Source organism: Ovis canadensis, chromosome 13 (assembly GCF_042477335.2).
Source record: "Ovis canadensis isolate MfBH-ARS-UI-01 breed Bighorn chromosome 13, ARS-UI_OviCan_v2, whole genome shotgun sequence".
NCBI lineage: Eukaryota > Metazoa > Chordata > Mammalia > Artiodactyla > Bovidae > Ovis > Ovis canadensis.
In genome coordinates this window covers 32784387-32807259 of record NC_091257.1, presented here as the reverse complement: position 1 = coordinate 32807259, position 22873 = coordinate 32784387, and the positions used below count along the sequence as shown (strand labels likewise).

The window sequence follows — 22873 nt, the reverse complement described above, 5'->3', positions numbered from 1 at the left end:
TCCCCTGGAGAAGGGAGTGGCAACCCACTCCAATATTCTTGCCTGGGAAATCCCATGGACAGAGGAGCCTGGCTGGCTAAAATCCATGGGGTCTTAGAGTCGGACACGACTGAGCGACTACCACCTTTTGGGTGTTCATGACAGCATTATTCATAGTAACTATTTATTGGAGGACCTCTGGAGAAGGAAATGGCAGCCCACTCCAGTACTCTTGCCTGGAAAATCCCATGGACAGAGGAGCTTGATAGGCTATAGTCCATGGGATTGCAAAGAGTCGGACACGACTGAGCGAGTTCACTTTTTTCTTTCATTCAGTTAAAACCCTGTTTCCTCCTCCCCCCTCCACTATCCCAGCACACACCCATGTGCACACACCCACACTCATTCTTACACACTTGCACACACAGTGAGCAGCAGTTAAGCCTTTGCTCTGAAATCTTCTCTACAAACATGCTGTGTTGCCTGCTTTCCCAGTTGGAAGCAAGTTATTAGGAAGGTGTGATAGTGAGGAAGGAGACAGCAGAACTATAGAGAAATAAACCAAGACCTCAAAAAACACCCCAAGTCAAACTCCACGTTGGTGCGAAGACCCCAGCATCCTCAGTAGCCTCTTCACTGCAGTAATGTGTTGTCCCCGAGGATTTATCCTGATAGATAACTTTGGGCAGGCATCAAGAACAGGCAAGATGTGGTCTCAGATACTCTGATTAGGAAGGCAGGAGGGTACGCAGTACATTTTAGAAACACTCTTAGAATTTCTTTTAACAGCATGGTATAATACAGTGTCAGTTATCTGGAAATTCTGAGATGCTGAACCAGTGGTTTCACTGACTTTTAAAGACAATATCCATCTCCCTGAAACTCTTTGTCTCAAAATGTTAACTTGAAGCCAGAAATCTTTCTAGCAACTCTTCCACCCTGGTAGAGTATTAGAGTATTCTGAGTTATCATTTCTATGTGGATAAGCACTCTGACAGAAAAGACTTCGATATTTTGTTCTGAGGAAGAAGGCAGATTTCTACCCGTCTGTGTGTCACAATAGGCTTTCTGGTTCCTTCATTGTTGTTAGATCGAATTTGTAATGAGGAGAAGCCATGGTGCCCCTGAGGCTTCCTGTCTGGCCCAGACAGATGTAGCCACAGTGGCAGAAACCGTTTCTAAGATCCATTGTGCGCTCTTAAGAAGTATATCGGTGTCTTGAGCAGAGCAGAAAAAAGGTCCCTTTAATATCCTGGGCTTTATGTTATAATTAAATGCAGTGACCCCTATCACAGATTTATTAAGCATCACTAAGAAATCCACTGCTCAAGCTGCCCACCAGGGCATGCGACATGAATTTTGTCAGGGACGTAGTTGGTACCTGGATGGACTAAGGCATTAAAGCCTTGGAGTGAAGAACTCGGGTGCCTTATGGGTCTTTTTCATGGTGAGGGGTGGGGGTGGTGCGCTGCCGGAGGGAGGCTGGTCCAGGACCCCACCCCTCCCTCCAGCTACCCCACGGGCTCCCCAACCAACTCAGATCTGCCTGGCCTGAGCCCATCCCAGACCTGTGGAATCTGGAGCTGTTGGGGTGGATCCAGGCATCGGTATTTTGTAAACTTCCCAGGTGAGTCTCACCTGAAGCCAGGTGAGCCCGATTGCTTGGGATGGATCAGTGGGAGGAGAGGAGCTCTCCTTCGAGGGAAGAGGAGGTGGTTACCTATCTCTCCCAGTCCTGCCCTCACGTCCAGTCAGGGAACCAGCTCCACCTTTTCTGTGACACCTACACACAGAGGAAAATACTATAAATTTAAAAGAGAAGGAAAGAAAATGGAAAACTGTGATCGAAGCATAAGATGAAACAGAAGTGATGCTGAACACAATTCCAGAGAGCCTGAGGACCTGCTGTGAGCCGGGGGCTCATTTTGCAGCAGCCAGAGTCACAGGGAACTCTTCCCGGGGTTCACAGAAAACGGGCTTCCCAGGCCCCATGCCTTCAGCCTGCCTGGGGTGCTGGGAGGTGGGGCACTGTGCCAGGGCTCGGCTGTTTGCACGCACACTTGAGCCTGCGTCAGTGCGGCATGAACTTGCCTCTCCACACTGTGGCTCATTGAGCAGAGCATCAGACAGCACAGCTGGAATTAACTAAATACCAGGATTTATGAAACAGTGCACTATGGAGAAGATGTGTAAGTCACGGGTGGGCAAGGGTCATACTCCGTGCATCTGTTTGTGTGCAAGTCTAGAGAAGACGCCTCCAGGTCACTGTGAGTGACGGGGGATCAGGGCCTGCCCGTGGGTAGGGGTGAGGGGGGTGTGTGGTCTGGGAAGGGGCACAGGAGCAGATCTGAAGTTACAAAAATACTCTGTGTCTTGACTGTGATGGTGGTCATACAGTGTATAAATTTGTCAAAACACCCTGAGACGTACACTCAAAATGGGTGTACGTTTAATTCCCTGTAGATCACCTCCATAAAGTTTATTTTTAAGAAGTGGACAAGAAAAAAGGTGGGCGAGGAGCAGCAGTGTGAGCGGAGGGCCCTGGCGTTGCTGTTCTCAGGGTTTGTACGTCATGGGTGTTTTTCCAGGGAGGGACGTGGTCATTTTCTCTGTAGTTAAAATACATGCTTCCTAAGGGCATGTTGTAGTTTTCCATCCAGGCCAGCAAGGGTGGAATCAAAAAAGCCGGTTTTAAGAAATGTATTAAGTAAACGGTATTACCCTTGGTAGTTTCCCTGCCTTTCTTTGATGCGTGTGATTGTATGTGCTTACACCTAGCCTGAGAATTCATTCTATGGTAGAGATGGATCTCCGAATAAACCCACTGTTCTAGCTCTATGTGTGGTTAAGGCCTGCCGTGGCATGGAAAGACTAAGCTAAGGATGGTATTTTCTTCTCTTAAAAAAGCCAAAACATTTTTCTTTCCAAGCTCCTGCTGGTTGGCTGTAGTTTGGCAGAAGTCTAGGGAGCTTGGGGGAAGAGATGGCGGGTCTGCAGCAGACAGACGCCTGCTCTGCCTCTCCCCTGTGGTTGTTCAGTCACTCAGTCGTGTCCGACTCTCTGCAACCCCATGGACTGCAGCACACCTGGCTTCCCTGTCCTTCACTATCTCCGGGAGTTTGCTCAAACTCATGTCCATTGAATCAGTGATGCCATCCAACTGTCTCTTCATCTGTCGCCCCCTTCTCCTCCTGCCTTCAGTCTTTCCCAGCTTCAGGATCTTTTCCTATAATTTCGGCTCTTCACATCAGATGCCCAGAGTATTGGAGCTTCAGCTTCAGCATCAGTCCTTCCAATATTAAGGGTTGATTTCCTTTAACATTGACTGGTTTGATCTCCTTGCTGTCCAGGGAACTCTCAAGAGTCTCCTCCAGCACCACAGTTTGAAAACATCAGTTCTTCGGGGCTCATCCTTCTTTATGTAGCCTTGGGCCTTGGGCCAGTTATACAGCCTTCTAACCTTCAGTTTCCTCATTTTTAAATGGATATGATCATAGGATGTTCTTGAAAGCCTTCTAGTAAGTAACTGAAATAATACATCTAAAACCTTTGTTATTATGCCTGGCACATAATGAGTGAAGTGAAGTCACTCAGTCATGTCCGACCCTTTGTGACCCCATGGACTGTAGCCTACCAGGCTCCTCCATCCATGGAATTTTCCAGGCAAGAGTACTGGAGTGGGTTGCCATTTCCTTCTCCAGGGGATCTTCCCAACCCAGGGATTGAACCCAGGTCTCCCGCATTGCAGGCAGACACTTTACCATCTAAGCCACTAGGCACATAATAAGTGTTCCCTAAATGTTAATGAATCTGTGTATCTGTTGGGAGTGTTATAATACTTACTGGTACACACTTTCTCCATGTATGTATTTGAGATAAATTTGTTACAACCCACGGAAGCATATGTGTAAATAAAGAACATAGATTGCAAGGGAGTTGAGATCAGCGTCTGGGATTTGCCAGGAGCAAATATGTGTAGTGTTAGTGGGAGTCTGTGAGGTCTTCTTAAAAGAGGCTGAAACCCAGTCTCAAATTACATCCTTCATTGAGATTTAAGAAGCAGCAACCAGCCAAACGCTGACGGGAGCCAGCTGTAAGGGTACCGCACGCTGCTGCGTCCTTCACCACTGCCCCTCCTGGGCCTGGCAGCCACCACTTAGCCAGGACATGGAAACTTCCCTAGTACCTGGTGACGAAGGTGGGAAAAGTCACTGTCACCTCCTGTGGGAGTGTAAATCGGCTCGTTCTTTCTGGGCGTGTATCAGCACATTCTGATTATATGTTGGCTTTTATTTATCTGACAGCTGTCTATTATGTTCTTACTCTGTGCCGAGCTTTGGGTTAAAATGGTGAGCAAAGCAGATGTCGCCCCTGCTGCTAGTGGTTGACAGTCAGGAGGGAGAGGTGGTGCGCTATGATGGATGCCAGGGTCGTTCAGGAGAGCCTGCAGGGAGAAGCAGCACCGCGGGGCCGGGGCGCGTCTAACTGAGACCCGAGGGTCTGGCGGGGACCAGTGGTGATGGGAGGCCTTTTGAGTGGAGAGGTGAGCGTGTGGACTGCTGCCCGCCACCAGCAGCTGCAGGAAGCCCGCGTGGCCAGAACAGGAGTGTGAGAGGGAGGGAAGGTGGTGGAGGGTGGGCCCGGAAGGGTGAAACACAGCAAGGTGGCTGTGGCAATCCTCTGTGTTTACACTGAGCAGTGAGAAGCCAGTGATGGGGTGTGAGAAGAGAGGGAGGCCGGGTGGAACACTTGTTAGGGTTGGAGAATAGATGAGAACAATCTAGAGAGGCGATGTGGTGGGGAGTTGTGCAGGTGAGAGGTGATGGAGATAAGGTTAAGGTGGTGACGTTGGCAGCACGTGCTGGATGCATGAGGGGAGGGAACCACTGGTTTGAGCCACAGCGCGGTGCTTCCGCAAACTCAGGGAACCCTGGAGGAGAGCGTTTTGAATGCATCCGGACCTTCTCTCCTTTTCTTCAATCAAAATAAGGACAGTTGACTGTTGAAATGAACACGAGAGTCTCCCGGAGGGGAATGGAATCCACCATAGGGCAGCGGGTAGCCACAGCCTGAATGAAGCAGCATTTACCTGGCCTTTGCAGTGGCAGATTTAGGGATTGGCAACGTGGACTGAGGAAACTGCCAGCTTCTCTCCTGACTACGATTGCATTTCCCTGGATTGTCTTAGGCTATGGAGAAGAAGAATCTGGGGCAGCTGTCCTTATCCACTGCTCCCTAGGGGCAGCTCTACAGGGAAGTAGCTTTATGCTTCCCTGGTGTGCTGAGTTCACATACGATTTACATCTGCAGGAGATGAAAATGCTTTATAGACTGTGGGGTCAGGTGAGCTAGGTTTGGGTATCGGGTCTGCCAGTTTCTAGCTTTGAGACACTAGGCCAGTTATTTAGTTCTCTCTCAGCCTCAGTTTGGGCTTCCCGGGTTATGCTGATGATAAAGAACCTGCCTGCCAATGCTGGAGATGTAAGTGGCGCGGATTCGATCTCTGGATTGGGAAGATCCCCTGGAGGAGGATATTGCAGCCCACTCCAGTATTCTTGCCTGGAGAACCCTATGGACAGAGGAGCCTGGCGGGCCACGGTCCATAGGGTCGCAGAGTCAGACATGACTGAAACAACTTAGCACGCATGCACCAGCCTCAGTTTTCATTTGTAAGATAGGAATTAAAAGACCATGTTTATAGGGTTGCTTTAACTAACTACATTAAGACTTTGTTATCTTGTACCATGCATAACCTGTTCAACCCACTGTGTGTGTGTGGTGGTGCAGTGGTGGGCAGAGGAAGGCAGGTTGGTGGGGCAGAGCAGGTTCTCGTGTCAGCAGTGTGCACGCATCTTTTGAAGCATATATTTGGGTTATATAAATGCCTTTCAAACACTTAAAAGAGTGTTTGACATTTTTTTTGAGATACTGATAATTAGCACTGAAGGGTAAGAGACTTAAATAAATGGTACATCCCTGTATTCCTTACATGGATAAAAAGAAAAAAACATTTTCAAAAAACTAAGCGTAATTATTCTTTGTTTCTTGTGGTGTGTCTTGTCGCTTGTTTATGAGAACTAACACGTGTACTTTTGCATACATACTTTTTACTTAGCGGAGTGTGTGCTCTTGTGGGATCGAGAGTAAGAACTGGGTGGGACTGGTCTAGAAGCTTCCTTGTCCTACCCCCTGCTTAACCGTCAGATGACTAAGACATTCTTGTTTTCCTGGGGAGTGACACCTCTATGCCCCTATCCAGAGATTCCCTCACCTGTGTTTCCAGCCTTGGTCTTTTTCCTTAGCTCTAGACCAGAGGTCAGCTGACTTTCTATGGAAAGGGCCACGTGGTCTGCATCTCACCTACTCAGCTCCACCAAAGAGCTACAGAAACACCCACAGACAAGCTGCACATGAACAGGTCCCCGCTGCAGACTCTTCTTGTTTCCCATGCCTCGTACCGCTGTTTCTCCAGCACTCCCAGAAGCTTCTTTGGGGTGTCTGACTGGGGCTTCTGCCCATGTTCCAGACCCTGTTCCTGATCTCCAGTGTTTGAACATTTGACACAGACTCAAGCACACTTTACACAACACTTGTTTGCTTGTTCACAGCATTTTTAGTGATGCTACCCATAGAAGTCATCCACTCAGCTGAAGCATGTCTGCATTTTCACGTAGTGTTGCTGAGTCAAAACATCTCTTTTTACACATCATTTTGGCTTGTGCTTCTGTGATGTTGTTTAAGGATGGGTGCTCTTATTTCTTTTGTATAGCTGTGACCAGAGACATTGCAGAAAGCTGTGCTTTCTCCAGTTAGACTGTTGTGGTTGCTAATCCAGAGTTCATGCTATATTATTAGCACCTCCCTGACAAGACCCCATTTGCTGGAAATTTAAAGGCAGAGTCTCTTAAGAAGCCAGACTGAAATGAATAATATGCATTAGATTATTTACTTGCGATTAAGTCTATAATATGGGCTTTCCTGGTGACCCAGTGGTAAAGAATCCACCTGCCAAGGGGAAGACTCAGGTTCAATCCCTGGGTCAGGAGGATTCCCTGAAGATGAGGGTGGCAACCCACTCCAGTATTCTTGCCTGAAGAATCCCATGGACAGAGGAGCCTGGTGAACTGCAGTCCATGGAGTCCCGAAGAGTCGGACACAACTTAGCAACTCAATAACAACAAGGCCTGTAGTAGAAAAGGAAAGATGATAAATGTTCATGACAAGAAGGGAAATCCCCTTCTCCCCTCCCCCCGCCTTTTTTTTAATTAAAGAAAGTCATGTGTTACAAATCAGACTGAAATTGCTTGAAATGTAAAGTTTCCCAAAATGTCAACTTCTTAAAAGTTCTCCTCATACTAAAGGGACATAAAATGTAGCAGTAGAAATATAGGAATCTGAGTCCCAAGTGCTGTAGTTATACAACAATCTGAGAAGAGCACTGTTGCATAACATTCCATGCTTTGAAAGATGGCTCTGTGCTCCCGGCGGTCCTGTGGAGCGCATCATGGGCTGGGCTGGACTGGGGGCTCTCCAGCTCCGACAGGTGTCGGGCCCCCTCCTTCGGAACACAGCCCGTTCCACCGTCTTGCAGAAAGGCGCCATTGTGAGTGTGGAACAAGTTGGCTTTTAGACTATTGTCAGCGGAGAAGCAGCAGCAGTCTTGTTTGAAACGACTTTCACTGTGGAAGGGACAGTAACAGGAAGAGCCGGAGCTTTCCCAGATGTGTATGTGTGGCCTTAGGTGGCTACACAGAGTGTTTCTTCCTCTGCATCGGCCTTGTGTGTGCTGCTTGTTTTATCTTCATGGTCTATAAATAGACTGTACCTTAGAAGCTGGGCTTTTAAATGGAAAAAGCAGGAGGTTATTCTTATAAATTTGGTAAGAGTTTATCTGTCGTATCTCATTTGACAGTGGAGATGCCTTTTATATAAAGTTAATTTCGGTTAATGACTCACTGTAAAATTAAAAGAGAAAGCAAATATGTTTCTTGGGAAATAAACTTGGCTTCAGAGTTGAAGATACTGAGAATACCCAACCTTATAAGAAAATCTATGAAAGGGAAAGTTTCCATTTATAGTTTTAGATAGAAAAAATTTTAAACAGTGAAACAGTTATAATGAAAGGTTTTAAAAAATAGTTTAAAAGTCTGAGTAAAGCAGTATGAAAAGTGTCCCCGGGCATAACCCAAGGGCTGGAAAGGTCAGTTTGTCTCCACAACCAGCACTAAATGACCAGTTACCTGCCCAGCAGAGCGCATCGGTATCGCCCCTGGTGTTTAAGGTCGTGTGCTGAAGTTGGGCTTTGGCAAACCTTGAAGTCAGGGCCTGTTGCCCTGCGTGGGTTTACAGTGGAGCCTCAGGATCCTTCCCGGGGCAGAGCACTGGGAATTGACAGGAATTGGGGCAAAAAGTGCATCGTATTTGAAATCTAAGGGAAGTCTTAAGAGTCAGAGGGAGAAAAGTTCATGGAGAGACAACAGCAGAGCAGTAGTCGGAATCACATCGCTACCAGACAAGCTGGAGTCTGCTTGGAGCTAGTGTGTCGGGAGTGAGAGTCATTGATGGCTTTGGTGAGAAAGGATTCAGGTGAGAAGAAACAGAAGCCGTGTTTGGAGGTGGCTTGGAGCCAGGAGTGGGATGAGAGAGCCCGCCTTCCTACAAGTCTGACTAGGGAAGCACGGAGGTTGGATGAGAACCAGAAGTGAGGAAAGGCAAGAGTCTGTAGGAAAGACTTCACAACCTAAATAGCTCTTCTTTTGTGTAGTAAACCTGCTGATACATGTTCCGTCATGTTTTTTTTGTAAACAGTTTCAGACTTACAGAAAAGGTGGAATAGTACTAACGTTACCACAAAATGTAGTTAACATTTTGCCACAATCGCTTTATTATTTTTTCTTTCTTACATACATTTTTTTCCTGAACCATATGAGAATAAGTTGCAGACAGTAGGTATTTTTACTTCTAAATAGTTCATGTTTTAAGAACTCTCACATTTGTCATATAATCTGTTTAATACCCTTTACTCTCATAAGAAAAGGCTTTTGAGACACTCTGTTGGAAAATAATTAGGACACCCCAGCATCTCCTAAAATATTTTATGTTATTGTCTAATGAGAGGCTTAAACACAGAAAGTTTGGGACTTGGACTATACTATAAAGTTCTGAAATAAAAACTATTCTTTTAGATATTGGTTTTTCTTGACTGGTAACCAATCAGCAGAAAAGGTAGAGGAACATGATGGCTATTTGGACCTTTTTCAAAAAATAGTAAATGTTTGATTCCACAGTGTAACACTGCGTTATTTATTAATTTTATTAATTGAGAAGTGAGATAGATTAGTGAGGTTCAAAAGTCTTCCCTTCAAAATACTTACGTGTCAAATTAATCTCTAAAGCGTTGTCCCCTTTGCAACATTGGACAAATATATACGCCCAGTGGAAAATGTGAGTTTGTTCCATCTCCTCCAAATACAGAATATTTTAGTTCATTTAAATAGTACTTAACTGTCCTAAATCTGCTGCCCTCTGGACCATGTTTGTGTGCAGGAAGTCATTCCCTTTCCTTCCCTGCTTTCAGTGAAAACGAGTGGTGTATATTTGCCACAGATAGTGTATATTTGGAACACAAAACTCAGAAACAGGAATTATCATAAAATTGTGTTGGATCATCTTTCTCGAGCAGGTTCCCCTCTTTGCCAGGGTCTTTGTTTGGTGGTGAGGAGAGACAGCCTTCTGTCCTTGCTCTGCCCCCTGTGGGATCTGTGAAGCTGATGACCACCCACCCCACCCCCTGCCCACGATGTTTCCCCAGGGCTGTTTATGGTTCCCTGCTCTGCTGGTTCGGGGGAGAAGTGGGTTGGTTTTCATTTATATTTAAAAGCAGAGGATAAAAGCCAGCACTCTGGGCCTGAGATGGTGATGATGACAAAGATGGTGGTGACGATGATTGATCACCATCGTCATCGTTGTCCTCATCTCAGTTATTTCTAACACTGTGCGTTCATGTTTCTTAAGAAAATATGACGGGAGTTCCCTGGTCTAGTGGTTTGGACTCGGCGCTTTCACTGCCATGGCCCAGGTTTGATCCCTGGTGGGGGCCGCACGATGTGCCCCCCCCCCCCCGCCCAATTAACTCTGAATCCTAAAAAAAGAAAAGAAAAAATATGGCAAGACTGGAAGTAATGTAAAATTTTAATTTCTAAGATGTCAGGGGTTATTTAGTAGCAGTGTTGTTTCAGTAGCTTGAAAGCTTTATAAATAATAACCCAGATGTAGTGTGTCTACCATGAAATGCCAGAAATAGCATGTCTGACGCTGGGGCGTTTGCAGGCTTCATGTGATTTCTGTTCACTGGTTTTGCTCAGTCTTTTCACCCAAAGTTGGCTATTTGTGCTGTGTCTGTGATTTGGGACCACAGATAGTTGGATAAGGAAGTAACCCAAATGTGTAGGTCTGTCCTGGGATTTCTTTGGGGCACTGAGCTGCTCAGGGTGCCCCTGGGTGCTCTGTTCAGCTCCCCGCTCTTCTGTGAGACTTTGTCTCTGCATATGTGCTTAGTTGCTCAGTCATGTCCTACTCTTTCCAACCCCATGGACTGGTAGCCCGCCAGGCTCCTGGGGGATTCTCCAAGCAAGAATACTAGAGTGGGTAGCCTAGCCCTCCTCCAGGGGATCTTCCCGACCCTGGAATCAAACCAGGGTCTCCTGAATTGTAGGTGGATTCTCTACTAGCCGAGCTACCAGCTGAGCGACAAGAGAAGCCCTGTCTCTACATATACATTTAGGGTAAATGCTGCTGAGATAAGAAATGACATGCACACTTTTCACCTCCTGTTCAGACATCAAAATAGCCTTTTAGTTTAGCCAACAGTGGTATTGGTCTTCTTAAACCAACCATAACCTTGCTTATCTGGAATGAAACTATTCTTGTTCAGCAGTAAATAAATTTAACCTTGCTTAATTTGTAATGTTTATCTTCCCATCTCATATATGAAGTTACTACCAACTCTTTGTTTTTCATCTAAGTGACTGTGGAAGTTTTCACCATTTTAGAGTAAATTTTTTTGTCTTTGTTGATGCTGAAAATTTAATGGTAAGATTTAAAGCTCTGTAGCGTGATATAAAGGGCAGCTCTAACTTTCTCTTCATTTTGAATGTGCAAAATATGTCCACAGAAAAAACCTGGAACATATAGAAAAGCCTTTTTTTAAAAAAAGGAAGGACTCAAATGTGTTCCTTTTTATGACTAATATTCCATTGTGTATATGTACCACAGTTTCTTTATCCATTCATCTGTCTATGGACATCTAGGTGCTGCCATGTTCTAGCTATTGTAAATAGTGCTGCAGTGAACAATGGGATACATGTGTCTTTTTCAATTTTGGCTTCCTCAGGGTATATGCCTAGGAGTGGGATTGCTGGGTTGTATGGTGGTTTTATTCCTAATTTTTAATGGAATCTCCATACCGTCTTCCATAGTGGCTGTATCAGTTTACTTTCCCACCAGCAATGCAAGAGGGTTCCCTTTTTTCCACACCCTTCTAATGAGGTAGACAAACCTAGAGCCTATTTTACAGAGTGAAGTGAGTCAGAAAGAGAAATATAAATATCGTATACTAACGCATATATATGGAATCTACAAAGATGGTACTGATGAATTTATTTGCAGGCCAGCAGTGGAGATACAGACATAGAGAATAGACTTAGGGACACGGGAGAGGAGAAGAGAGAGTGGGATGTCTGGAGAGAGTAACATGGAAACTTACTTTACCCTATGTAAAATAGATAGCCAATGGGAATTAGCTGTATGACTCAGGGAACTCAGACAGGGACTCTGTATCAACCTAGAGGGGTGGGATGGAGAGGGAGATGGGAGAGGGGTTTGGGAGGGAGGGGACATGGGTGTACCTAGGGCTGATTCTTGTTGATGTTTGACAGAAAACAACATAATTCTGTAAAACAGTTATCTTTCAATTAAAAAAATAAAGTGGAAAAAAAATGAAAAGAGAACAAGTTCCCATGCTTGCCTTACACAAAAGAAGTACTGGGAACATTTTTTTGTGCAGTTTCTTTTAGTACTTTTAAAAGCTAGATTTACTTAAAACCACCACCAAAGCAATAAAATCCAAACCTGGGTGACATATAATTCTGGTGACACTTGTGTACAAAATTTTTTATCTTCACTTTCATTCAGCATGATATATAGAAGCATTTCCCCAATTATAAATGCATTATGCATTTTATAAACATTTATTATTTGTAATAGCTACAAATTTTTCAATGTGGTACATTTGCCACCTACTTTATTCAGTCTCTTATTAGTGAACATTTAGATTATTTATTATTTTCTTTTTCCTATTATAAATAATGCAGTAATGAACATCTTTGGGCTTAAAGCCTTGTCTGCATGTGAGATTATCTCACTAGGATAGAGTCCCAAAACTAAATGACTTTCTCATAGTTTCAGATTGCAGTCTGAAACTACTATGTGAGAAAGTAGGTAATACTAATATTTAATGTAACTAGCAAAAGCTACTCGTTGGATGTCTAAATTGAGCAGGCGTAGCTTATTTTAATTCTTTTTAATTACTTTTTCTCTCTTCAGTGACTAGACTTTTTAAAAGAGTTTAATCAGGTAAAAGAAACTCTGGTATATTTAAGGCTTTTTGCAGTTGTGCATGCTTTCTAGTAATAATAATATTGGTGTTTCACTGATATACTTGTGGCCCTTATCAGTTTTTTCACTGTGACCTGTCCAAATCTGTGTTTTCTGTTCACAAACTCCCGTGAAGCAGTATGATCCCCGCTTGGATCAGAGGTGGCTGCTGGGTGCTTTGAGGAGGAGGCTGTCAGTGACTCAGACCTCTCACCAGTCTGACTCCCAAGAAGCATGATGCAGTGACCGTAGTACCCAAGGGTCTCTGAGGGCCTGATGTCGCTGGAACTGTCCCCTTCCCTTCGGCGCGGTGACCATGGCAGTATAACCTTTCAGTGAACGCTCGAGGACATTCTAATTATGGAAGAAAATCAAAGCTAATCACTGCTAGTGTCTTCCTCTTCTCAAAGGGCAGTTCATTGTATCCTGCAAACAAGGGACATTTCCTGTTTTGAACATAGTCACCAGGGTATGTGGTTGATCATGGATTTCTTGGAATGCTGAGAAAAATGTTGCCTTAAAAATCCATTTTCACCAAACCTGGCAGATTGTGGTAGGAAAAATGTAATAAATGTGGCATTCTCCCCTCCTCTTCTCCGTCACAAGAAACCTACCAGAGGACCTGCTCCTATTCTGCTTCCCCTGGGGTTGCCACCGTGCTGCCGGTGCAGAGAAGATGCCCAGCACCCTGGCTGCCGCACTCAAGCCTGGGGACACCGAGCAGGCTTGGTGCCTGATCTCTCACCGGGTCTAGAGAGGAGAGGAACAGGACGGGAGCTGAGCCCCTGGTTCTGGCGTACTGATCGAACACTTGTTTACTAGGTTAACAAACCAGGGACCCCGAGTGACCTGCCCCAGTCAAACGTGCCTGTTTTCTTCTGCTATCGCGATGGCTGTTTTAGTGGCAGGCTGGGCTCTTGGCTGCCTGTCCCCCTGTCTCAGCGCCTCGGGTTTTGCGGAGGACTGAGGGCTGTCACATGTGCTGGTGTGTGTGCTTGCACTCACGTGCCGAGAGTCAAGTTGCATCGTTGGCCAGATGGTTGTGCAGGGCGGACTTGCTGCGCCTCAGTGCCGCCGGGACTGGAGCCTGGCACGCCCAGTGCTGAGCCCTCAGACGGGACAAGAGAGTCCGCACCGCGCTTCTCTCCTGCTGGACGTGGTGCTGACTCAGCTTTAAAAACGAAATGTGATTGTTTCAGTTCGGTGCTAGTGAACCGAGCAGCAGGTGTGTGATGGCAGGGTCGGAGGCGCATGTATTCACTTGAATCTTCCGGTGTGGCTCTTCTGAATGCATGTCTTGTCCGTCTGGCTGCCTGTTTTCTTTCCCTCTGAAGCTCGACAGACCCGATTAAATACAGAGCGGCTTGGCCCTGGCAGTTGCCTCTCAGATTTTATTAGTTATGCATCCCATTCCCTTGTGTCTGAGTCAAGTAGGATGCTCAGAGGCCACAGTATTCCCTTCTATATATTTCCCCAGAATTGGCAGGTTGAAGTTACAGATTGAAGTAGGAGGTAAATTCTGGATTTAACTTTCTTCTTAGATTGTAAGATATAGATCAGGTCTATATCTTAGATTGTAAGATATAGATCAGGTCTATACTGAAGGGTGATGATCTCATTTGCAGAGTGAGTGTGACCTCTTGGGATTGTGGACATGCTCTCGGCTGACATATTGAAACTGAGAGAACAGTCTTCAGAGTCTGTGGAATAGAATTGCTGTAAGAGAGGCAGACTGGTTCCTTTCCTGTCATTTATTCCCGTGTTGTTGGCGTCAAGAAGGAGCCAGGTCTTTCTTCCCCTCAGATGGTTCTGGGGCGTTGCACCTCGGTGCCCTCATTCTGGTGTCACTCACCCAACAGGTCTCCTCACACATAGGTTACACTGCATTTGCCCCAAGTTATATCTTCTGTTTACCTGTCTTCCATATCCTTTTGTAATCTTATTTTCGTTTTTTATTTGGTTTATTTCCTCTCTTTAAAGTGCTTTCAGATAATTCCTGATTTATATAACCATGATCTCTGCTTTTAGCGCTTTCTGCTGCTGCTGCAAATGTGACCCTCATTTACATGTGCGGTGGTGACTGGGGAATGCTTTGGATTACTTGGTGAGAATTGATCAGAGAATCTCTTGCCACCTCTTGCTTGTGCTATATTCTTTACGGCACCTGCGAGTTTTTGGTGGTTTTGTGTTTGAAAGTGGAAATACCGTCGGATCTGTTATTTGGGAGATCTCAGTATCCCTGACTTCATTTGTCCGGATGTTATTCAGTCCCACCTGCCTCTAAAATCAGATGTGAGTCTTTTTGTGGACTGAGTGTTCTTGGTGCGCTCATGTTTTATCCCCAGCACCCCCACATCCCTCTCCTCTCACTCAGCACGCAGTGCGGCTCGATTCACAGCGGCCTCAGCTCTCTGCTGGGTTCCGTGGCACCGCCCTGCCCTCTGCTTCCCTGCCCCCAGGCCTCAGCATTCCTGGGGCCACGGGATTTTCACTCTGTATTCCTTGCATGCAGCGCCTGCATCAAGTTGATTCTGAGCAAATATTTATTGACCGTTGAATAAAGTAATAATTGGGACTCAAGTATCTCTGCTGACTTTCAGGGTGTCATTTCAGACACTTTCTAGTTGTCTGCAGTAGCCAATTTTACCAATATTGCCCATACTGAATCTAGTTATTTGCCTGATATTAAAATATCAATGTTCCAAGTGGTGTTTTTCCTGTTTGGTGATAGCTTGATTCAGGCCTCAGGAGAGGCTGGTTGCTAGGAGATTCTTTCTCTTTGAATTAATCTACATGTGAGTTAATGGTTGGTTCTTGCCAGTTTTTCTTTAAAGAAAAAAGAAAAGAAAAGCTGAGAAGAGCTGCTTCACTTGATCATTCTCTTATGTATTTCCATTATTCACCTTGTTTGTTGATTATTGTTGAGCATTTGGACTTTGTACATGTGGTCTCTGTCCTCAGTGCTGATCTGTGGGGCTGAGGGCCCCACCTAACCTTTCCACGGGGCCCCCGAATCCCATTGGCTTTAAGCAGCACTGTCTGTGATCATCACAGGGTCCAGTAGCCTGTCAGAGTGTCACCATCATCTTTAAGTGATTTGCTCACATGGCCGAGGAGTCTTGTCATTTTCAGTTGTACGTTTTTATCTTTTTCTCTCCTGGACTTTAAGTACCTCAGCCTGTGCTGCTTATTTTGCCGTCTCTCACCAGCTCTGTAATCCAGGTTCTAGTCGAATCATTTATTGTGTCTCTTGATACTCACTTTTGATGGATCATTTCCTCTGAGTCATGTCGTTTGGGATGGGAAGCCTGGCTTTGCAGGGGCTCAGAGAGGCAGACTTCTCCAGAGTGGTTTGCAGTTACTTCTGCCAGGCACACAGGGGTCTCACTGGCATGTGACCAATTTGGTGTAAAAGTCTTGTCACAGGGTTCCCTGGACTACATGTGCTGAGTAGAGTGGAACTCCAGAACCATGCTGGAGATTCAGACAGACCAGTGGGTACCATTCACTGTGGGCAGGGGAGGGGGACTTGGGAGATGTTTCCCCTTCTGAGGCCCAGCTCCTTTTTCATTTGGGTTTATAGATAACTTTGTTTTCTAATTCAGTTTTTGTTGCAATTGTATCTCTTTGAGGGTTTCAGACACATGTACAAGCATCTGTTCTAACTTGTATCCCCTGTACTGGCTTATATTCTATCCTGCAGGACATTAAAATGAGCTAACTTCCTAATCAGGACATTATAAGTAAAGAGGATAGAATTGGTTATTGTGCCAGAATAATCGGTGTGAACCAAGACATATGGTCACCTTGGTTGAAACCTGAGACCCAGGGCACACAGCCAGACAGCTTTTGCTCTGCCAGAAGACTCCACTTCACTCTTCGGTTAGAGGCTCAAGCCATTTCCCTTGCCTCGCTCTCTAGGCTTTTTCATGGATGTCTTGTATTTTATCTCAGATTTCTAGGTGCTTGTAGTGTGAGAGCTTGTAGGTTATCTAGTTGCTGTATTGGCAGAACCGTCTCTCTTTAGCCTTAAACATTAGGATCTTTTCTCTCCTTTGATTCATCTTAACAAAGAATATTTGAAAGGGACAATGGAGAGACTGGAGAGAGTTTGCGGGAGGGAAAGAGGAGACAGATACAGGAAGAGAACAAGAGTGAGTAGGAGACTGAGAGATAGGCAGTTTGGAAAGAGGTGGATGGAGAGACAGAGCACATGAGTGGGAGTCAGATGTGTGCACAGACCTAGGCTGGAGGCCCACCATGCACAGGTGTGCCCCTAGGAGAGTGAGAACAGAAAATGACCAAATGTGAGCGCGTTAGAATAATTGTCAAGAATAAACATGAAGTTAGCAGGGGTACAAAAGATGGCTTTGGAATCAGTCGAAATTGTGGTAGCAGCAGTTTGCTGCCACAGCAACAGCAGCAGAGTTTATAAATAGGGGTGCTGATGCGGGATGCAGGGATTGGGGCTGGCCCGGCGGCAACCAGTGGAGCAAACCAATGGGGTCAGGTTCTGATGAATGGAGCACTAATGAATGGAGATAGTCACTGGTCTTCAGGCAGTGGGTCAACAGTGACTAAAAATAAAAGTAAACCAAACTGATTTAAAATTAACAGGCTTTATTTGCTGATTTTTCATCATTGCTTTGCAGATCCTAGTCACACTTAGCAATGTGACTACCTAAAATTGAAATTAGAAGTTTAAGATTATGACCATGTCAAATACATTTGTCTAAAGATAGGAAACAGACCTGATGGAGTCATCTGAGGTTAGGTTGGGGTGGTTAGCTGACCACAGTTGGTCTTAAAACACTACCAAGTGCTCACAGGGTCCTTGAGTCCTTTGGCCTCTACTCACTGATGCTGTCAAGGCCAAAATGAACAGCTTGTCTCTTGGATGAGTCACTGGAACATGACCAACCTGAGGCCAGGCAGTGCAGAGAAAGTGGGTGGGAGGTGAAAGCTTCTGGTTTTTGCAGCTCATCTTTTATGTCTCCTCATCTATCCTAATTAGACCCAGCACTGTTCAGGCCTTGCTGCACCGTCCTGTTTTTCTTTTTCTGGTTTTCCAGACCGTCAGTCATGGATTATGACTCCCACTTCTCTTAGGCACCATCACAGGGATCCTTATAGCATCGGTGCTAGTTTAAAAGCTGAGACGAACAGGCCTGTGACATCTGTGGAAAGGACAGAAAAAAAAAAACTAAGTTACGTGGCATGGGAGAATATAGTCATTCCTCAGTAACCACTGGGGATTGGTTCCAAAATCCGTGGATGCCCAAGTCCCTCATATAAAATGGCATGGATTTGCATATAACCTACCACATCTCCCTATACACCTTAAGTCATCCCTAGGTTATTTATAATCCCTAATGCTATGTGAATTTTATATACAGAGTTGTAAATATGCAGTATGAATGTTATTTAAATAGATGCCCATGTGTGGCAAATGCACTATTTTTGACCAAAGGTTGATTGAACACACAGGTGCAGTTCCCACAGACATGGAAGGCTCACAGCATTGCTGTATTAAATTCTGTCAGTTTCTTTTCAGTTTTGAATAAAGGGATCCTGTCATGCCTTGTACTCAGCCAAAATGTGGACTGAAAGCATTGTGACCAAGTATTTCTGTTTTCACCTGAAAGTCTGGCGATAGACTCATAATGTTCTATTAGTATGAGGTGCTCAGTCATGTCCGACTCTTTGTGATCCTGTGGACTGTAGCCTACCAGGCTCCTCTGTCCATGGGATTTCCCAGGCAAGAATACTGGAGTGGGCAGCCCTTTCCTTCTCCATGGGATCTTCCCAGTCTAGGGATTTAATCTGCGTCTCCTGCATTGGATTCTTTATTGCTGAGCCACCTGGAAAGCTTAATAAGTATCACCATCATAAAGAAGCAGTGGGTTGAAGTCAACTCCAGGGACTTGACATCTCCTAAAACTGCCTTTTCTCTCTGAGGCACAGTCACCTCAAAGGGGTCTCTGTGACAGCCATCAGGTGTTGCCTCCAGGGTACAAGGCAGAGTGCCAAAGTAGTGATGCCTGCCAACTGTGGTGCTGGAGAAGACTCCTGAGAGTCCCTTGGACAGCAAGGAGATCAAACCAGTCAATCTTAAGGGAAATCAACCCTGAATACTCATTGGAAGGACTGATGCTGTAGCTGAAGCTCTCGTGTTTTGGTCACCTAATGTGAACAGCCAACTCATTGGAAAAGTCGCTGATGCTGGGAAAGATTGAGGGTAGGAGGAGGAAAGGGCATCAGAGGATGAGAAGGCTGGATGGCATCACCAATGCAATGGACTTGAATTTGGGCACACTTTGGGAGATGGTGAAGGACTGGGAAGCCTGGCATGCTGCAGTCCATAGGGTCACAAAGAGTCAGACATGACTTAGTGGCTGAACAACAAAGAATAATAAAGTGCACAATAAAAGTAATGTACTTGAATCACCCCAAAACCATCCTCCCCACCTAAATCTGTAGAAAAGCTGTCTTCCACAAAGCTGGTCCCTGGTGCCAAAAAGGTTGGGGACCACTGGCTTAGAGCAAGCCCTAGGCTTTAACCTGCCACTCTGAATGGATTCTGAAGCCATTTCCCCTGTGTTCTCTCCTGATTGGCAGGTAGATACTTATCTCCTCAGAGGATATGATCCTCAAGTTAAAATGAGCAAAGAGCAACTTCCCTGGTGATCCAGGGGCCAAGACTCTGTGCTCCCAAGGCAGGGGACCCCCAGGTTGGATCACTGGTCAGGGAACTAGATCCCACCTGCCACAGCTGAGATCTCAGGCAACCCAATAAATACTATATATATATATATATATATATATATATATATGTATATATATATATTTTTTTTAACCATTTATCATTTATTATTATTATTTTTTTAACTTTACAATATTGTATTGGTTTTGCCATACATCAGCATGAATCCACCACGGGTGTACATGTGTTCCCCATCCTGAACCCCCCTCCCACCTCCCTCCCCATACCATCCCTCTGGGTCATCCCAGTGCACCAGCCCCAAGCATCCTGTATCCTGCATCGAACCTGGACTGGCGATTCGTTTCTTATACGATATTATACATGTTTCAGTGCCATTCTCCCAAATCATCCCACCCTCTCCCTCTCCCACAGAGTCCAAAAGACTGTTCTATACATCTGTGTCTCTTTTGCTCTCTCGCATACCGAATTATCGTTACCATCTTTGTAAATTCCATATATATGCGTTAGTATACCGTATTGGTGTTTTTTCTTTCTGGCTTACTTCACTCTGTATAATAAATAGGCTCTAGTTTCATCCACCTCATTAGAACTGATTCAAATGTATTCTTTTTAATGGCTGAGTAATACTCCATTGTGTATATATACCACAGCTTTCTTAACCATTCATCTGCTGTTGGACATCTAGGTTGCTTCCATGTCCTGGCTATTATAAACAGTGCTGGGATGAACATTGGGGTACACATGTCTCGTTCAGTTCTGGTTTCCTCGATGTGTATGCCCGGCAGTGGGATTGCTGGGTCATAAGGCAGTTCTGTTTCCAGTTTTTTAAGGAATCTCCACACTGTTCTCCATAGTGGCTGTACTAGTTTGCATTCCCACCAACAGTGTAAGAGGGTTCCCTTTTCTCCACACCCTCTCCAGCATTTATTGCTTGTAGACTTTTGGATCGCAGCCATTCTGACTGGTGTGAAGTGGGCTTTATCCCAGGGATGCAAGGATTCTTCAATATCTGCAAATCAATCAATGTAATACACCACATTAACAAATTGAAAAATAAAAGCCATATGATGATTTCAATAGATACAGAGAAAGCCTTTGACAAATTCAACATCCACTTATGATGACAACTCTCCAGAAAGCAGGAATAGAAGGAACATACCTCAACATAATAAAAGCTATATATGACAAACCTGCAGCAAACATTATCCTCAATGGTGAAAAATTGAAAGCATTTCCCCTAAAGTCAGGGACAAGAACAGGGTGCCCACTCTCAACACTACTATTCAATATAGTTTTGGAAGTTTTGGCAACAGCAATCAGAGCAGAAAAAGAAATAAAAGGAATCCAAATTAGAAAAGAAGTAAAACTCTCACTGTTTGCAGATGACATGATCCTCTACATAGAAAACCCTAAAGACTCCGCCAGAAAATTACTAGAGCTAATCAATGAATATAGTAAAGTTGCAGGATATAAAATCAACACACAGAAATCCCTTGCATTCCTATACACTAATAATGATAAAATAGAAAAAGAAATTAAGGAAACAATTCCATTCGCCATTGCAATGAAAAGAATAAAATACTTAGGAATATATCTACCTAAAGAAACTAAAGACCTATATATAGAAAATTATAAAACACTGGTGAAAGAAATCAAAGAGAACACTAATAGATGGAGAAATATACTGTGTTCATGGATTGGAAGAATCAATATAGTGAAAATGAGTTTACTACCCAAAGCAATCTATAGATTCAATGCAATCCCTGTCAAGCTACCAACGGTATTTTTCACAGAGCTAGAACAAATAATTTCACAATTTGTATGGAAAAACAAAAAACCTCGAATAGCCAAAGCAATATAGAGAAAGAAGAATGGAACAGGAGGAATCAACCTGCCTGATTTCAGGCTCTACTACAAAGCCACAGTCATCAAGACACTATGGTACTGGCACAAAGACAGAAATATAGATCAATGGAACAAAATAGAAAGCCCAGAGATAAATCCACACAACTATGGACACCTTATCTTTGACAAAGGAGAATATACAATGGATTAAAGACAATCTCTTTAACAAGTGATGCCGGGAAAACTGGTCAACCACTTGTAAAAGAATGAAACTAGAACACTTTCTAACACTGTACACAAAAATAAACTCAAAATGGATTAAAGATCTAAGACCAGAAACTATAAAACTAGAGGAGAACATAGGCAAAACACTCTCTAAATCACAGCAGGATCCTCTATGACCCACCTCCCAGAATACTGGAAATAAATAAAAGCAAAAATAAATGGGACCTAATTAAAATTAAAAGCTTCTGCACAACAAAGGAAACTATAAATATATATTTTTTTAATGAAGCGATAGAACACAAAAACACACAAGGAGTCAGGGCCCCCGCCAACGTGAGCCACAGGCACCATGACGGCTCTCCTGATCTGATTCTCTTTCCACCAGCAAGTCACAAACGCCCACCTTCCACCAGGTCATGAGCTGCCACACCTTAATGCAGGTGGCACCTCAGGCTGAGACACAGTCATTCTCTCCCTCAAGGCAGTCTCCAGAGAAAACTCACAAGCACAGACACGCCAACACCCTCCAGAGCTGAGGCTGCCCTGAGCCCAGGGCCCTGGATGCCCCGAACAACAACAACATGTGACCATCCTTGTTTTTTCTTTCCTTTTATCTTTGACTGGATTAGCTGTTAAAGCTAAGGATAAGATACCTTCTGTTTTTTGTTGGTGTTGATTAGATTTCTTTGCAAATTTATTGAAATAATGGAACTCAGACATTTTCACTGTGATGTTGGAAGCTGATTTGAAGACCATTCTGACTTTCCATTAATTTTGATCTTCTCTCTTCCCTTCTGTAACTTTATTCTTTTGTTTTGCTTAACCATTCTTTCCATATGGAACTTTTTTTTAATTGAAAAAACTCCCCTCTGATGGGGTTCTGATTGTTTATACTGGACAAGTCTGTAGCCCTTGGAGACTGTTCTAAGGCAGGATTACAAAGGCAGATGCCAGTAGGGGAGGAACTGAGGAATGGCCCCAAGGAGTGGGTGGTGGGGCAGAGGGTGAGGACTGGGCACTGGGGTCTTCGGTCCTGCCAGTTGCTACCATTGGGGTGGGGCCTGGTGTTGCTAAATGATCTGATTTCTCAAGAGAAGCTGGAAATAAATTTTTTTCCTTTTGTGATATGTGTTTGAAATATGGAAATTATACATGGGTTCAAATTTATTAAAAAAGAAAGAAGATGAATGAATTAGACAAAACACATCTGTGGCCCTGATTATGCCCACAGATGGGCAATGTGAGCTTTTGCTCTCAAGGATTAATTTTGCCTTTACAGAAAATAACCATCTTAATTAAGCAGAGTGTGTAGATACCAATTTGGCTGAGATATCCTATTTTAATCACATTTAAGAAGGAAATACCACTTGCTTAACTGTGGATTTCGATGAGTCCGTTTTAGCACGTACCTCTCCTTAATTATGTGTTAGGACGTTGTCCTGCTAT

General features: G+C 44.4%; 1 protein-coding gene across 1 annotated transcript in view; it reads left to right on the top strand.

The window, feature by feature from the left end:
• CCNY (cyclin Y) overlaps positions 1-22873 on the top strand; it is a 106805-nt gene that overhangs the window by 47579 nt on the left and 36353 nt on the right. The gene's annotated exons all lie outside the window — the stretch shown is intronic.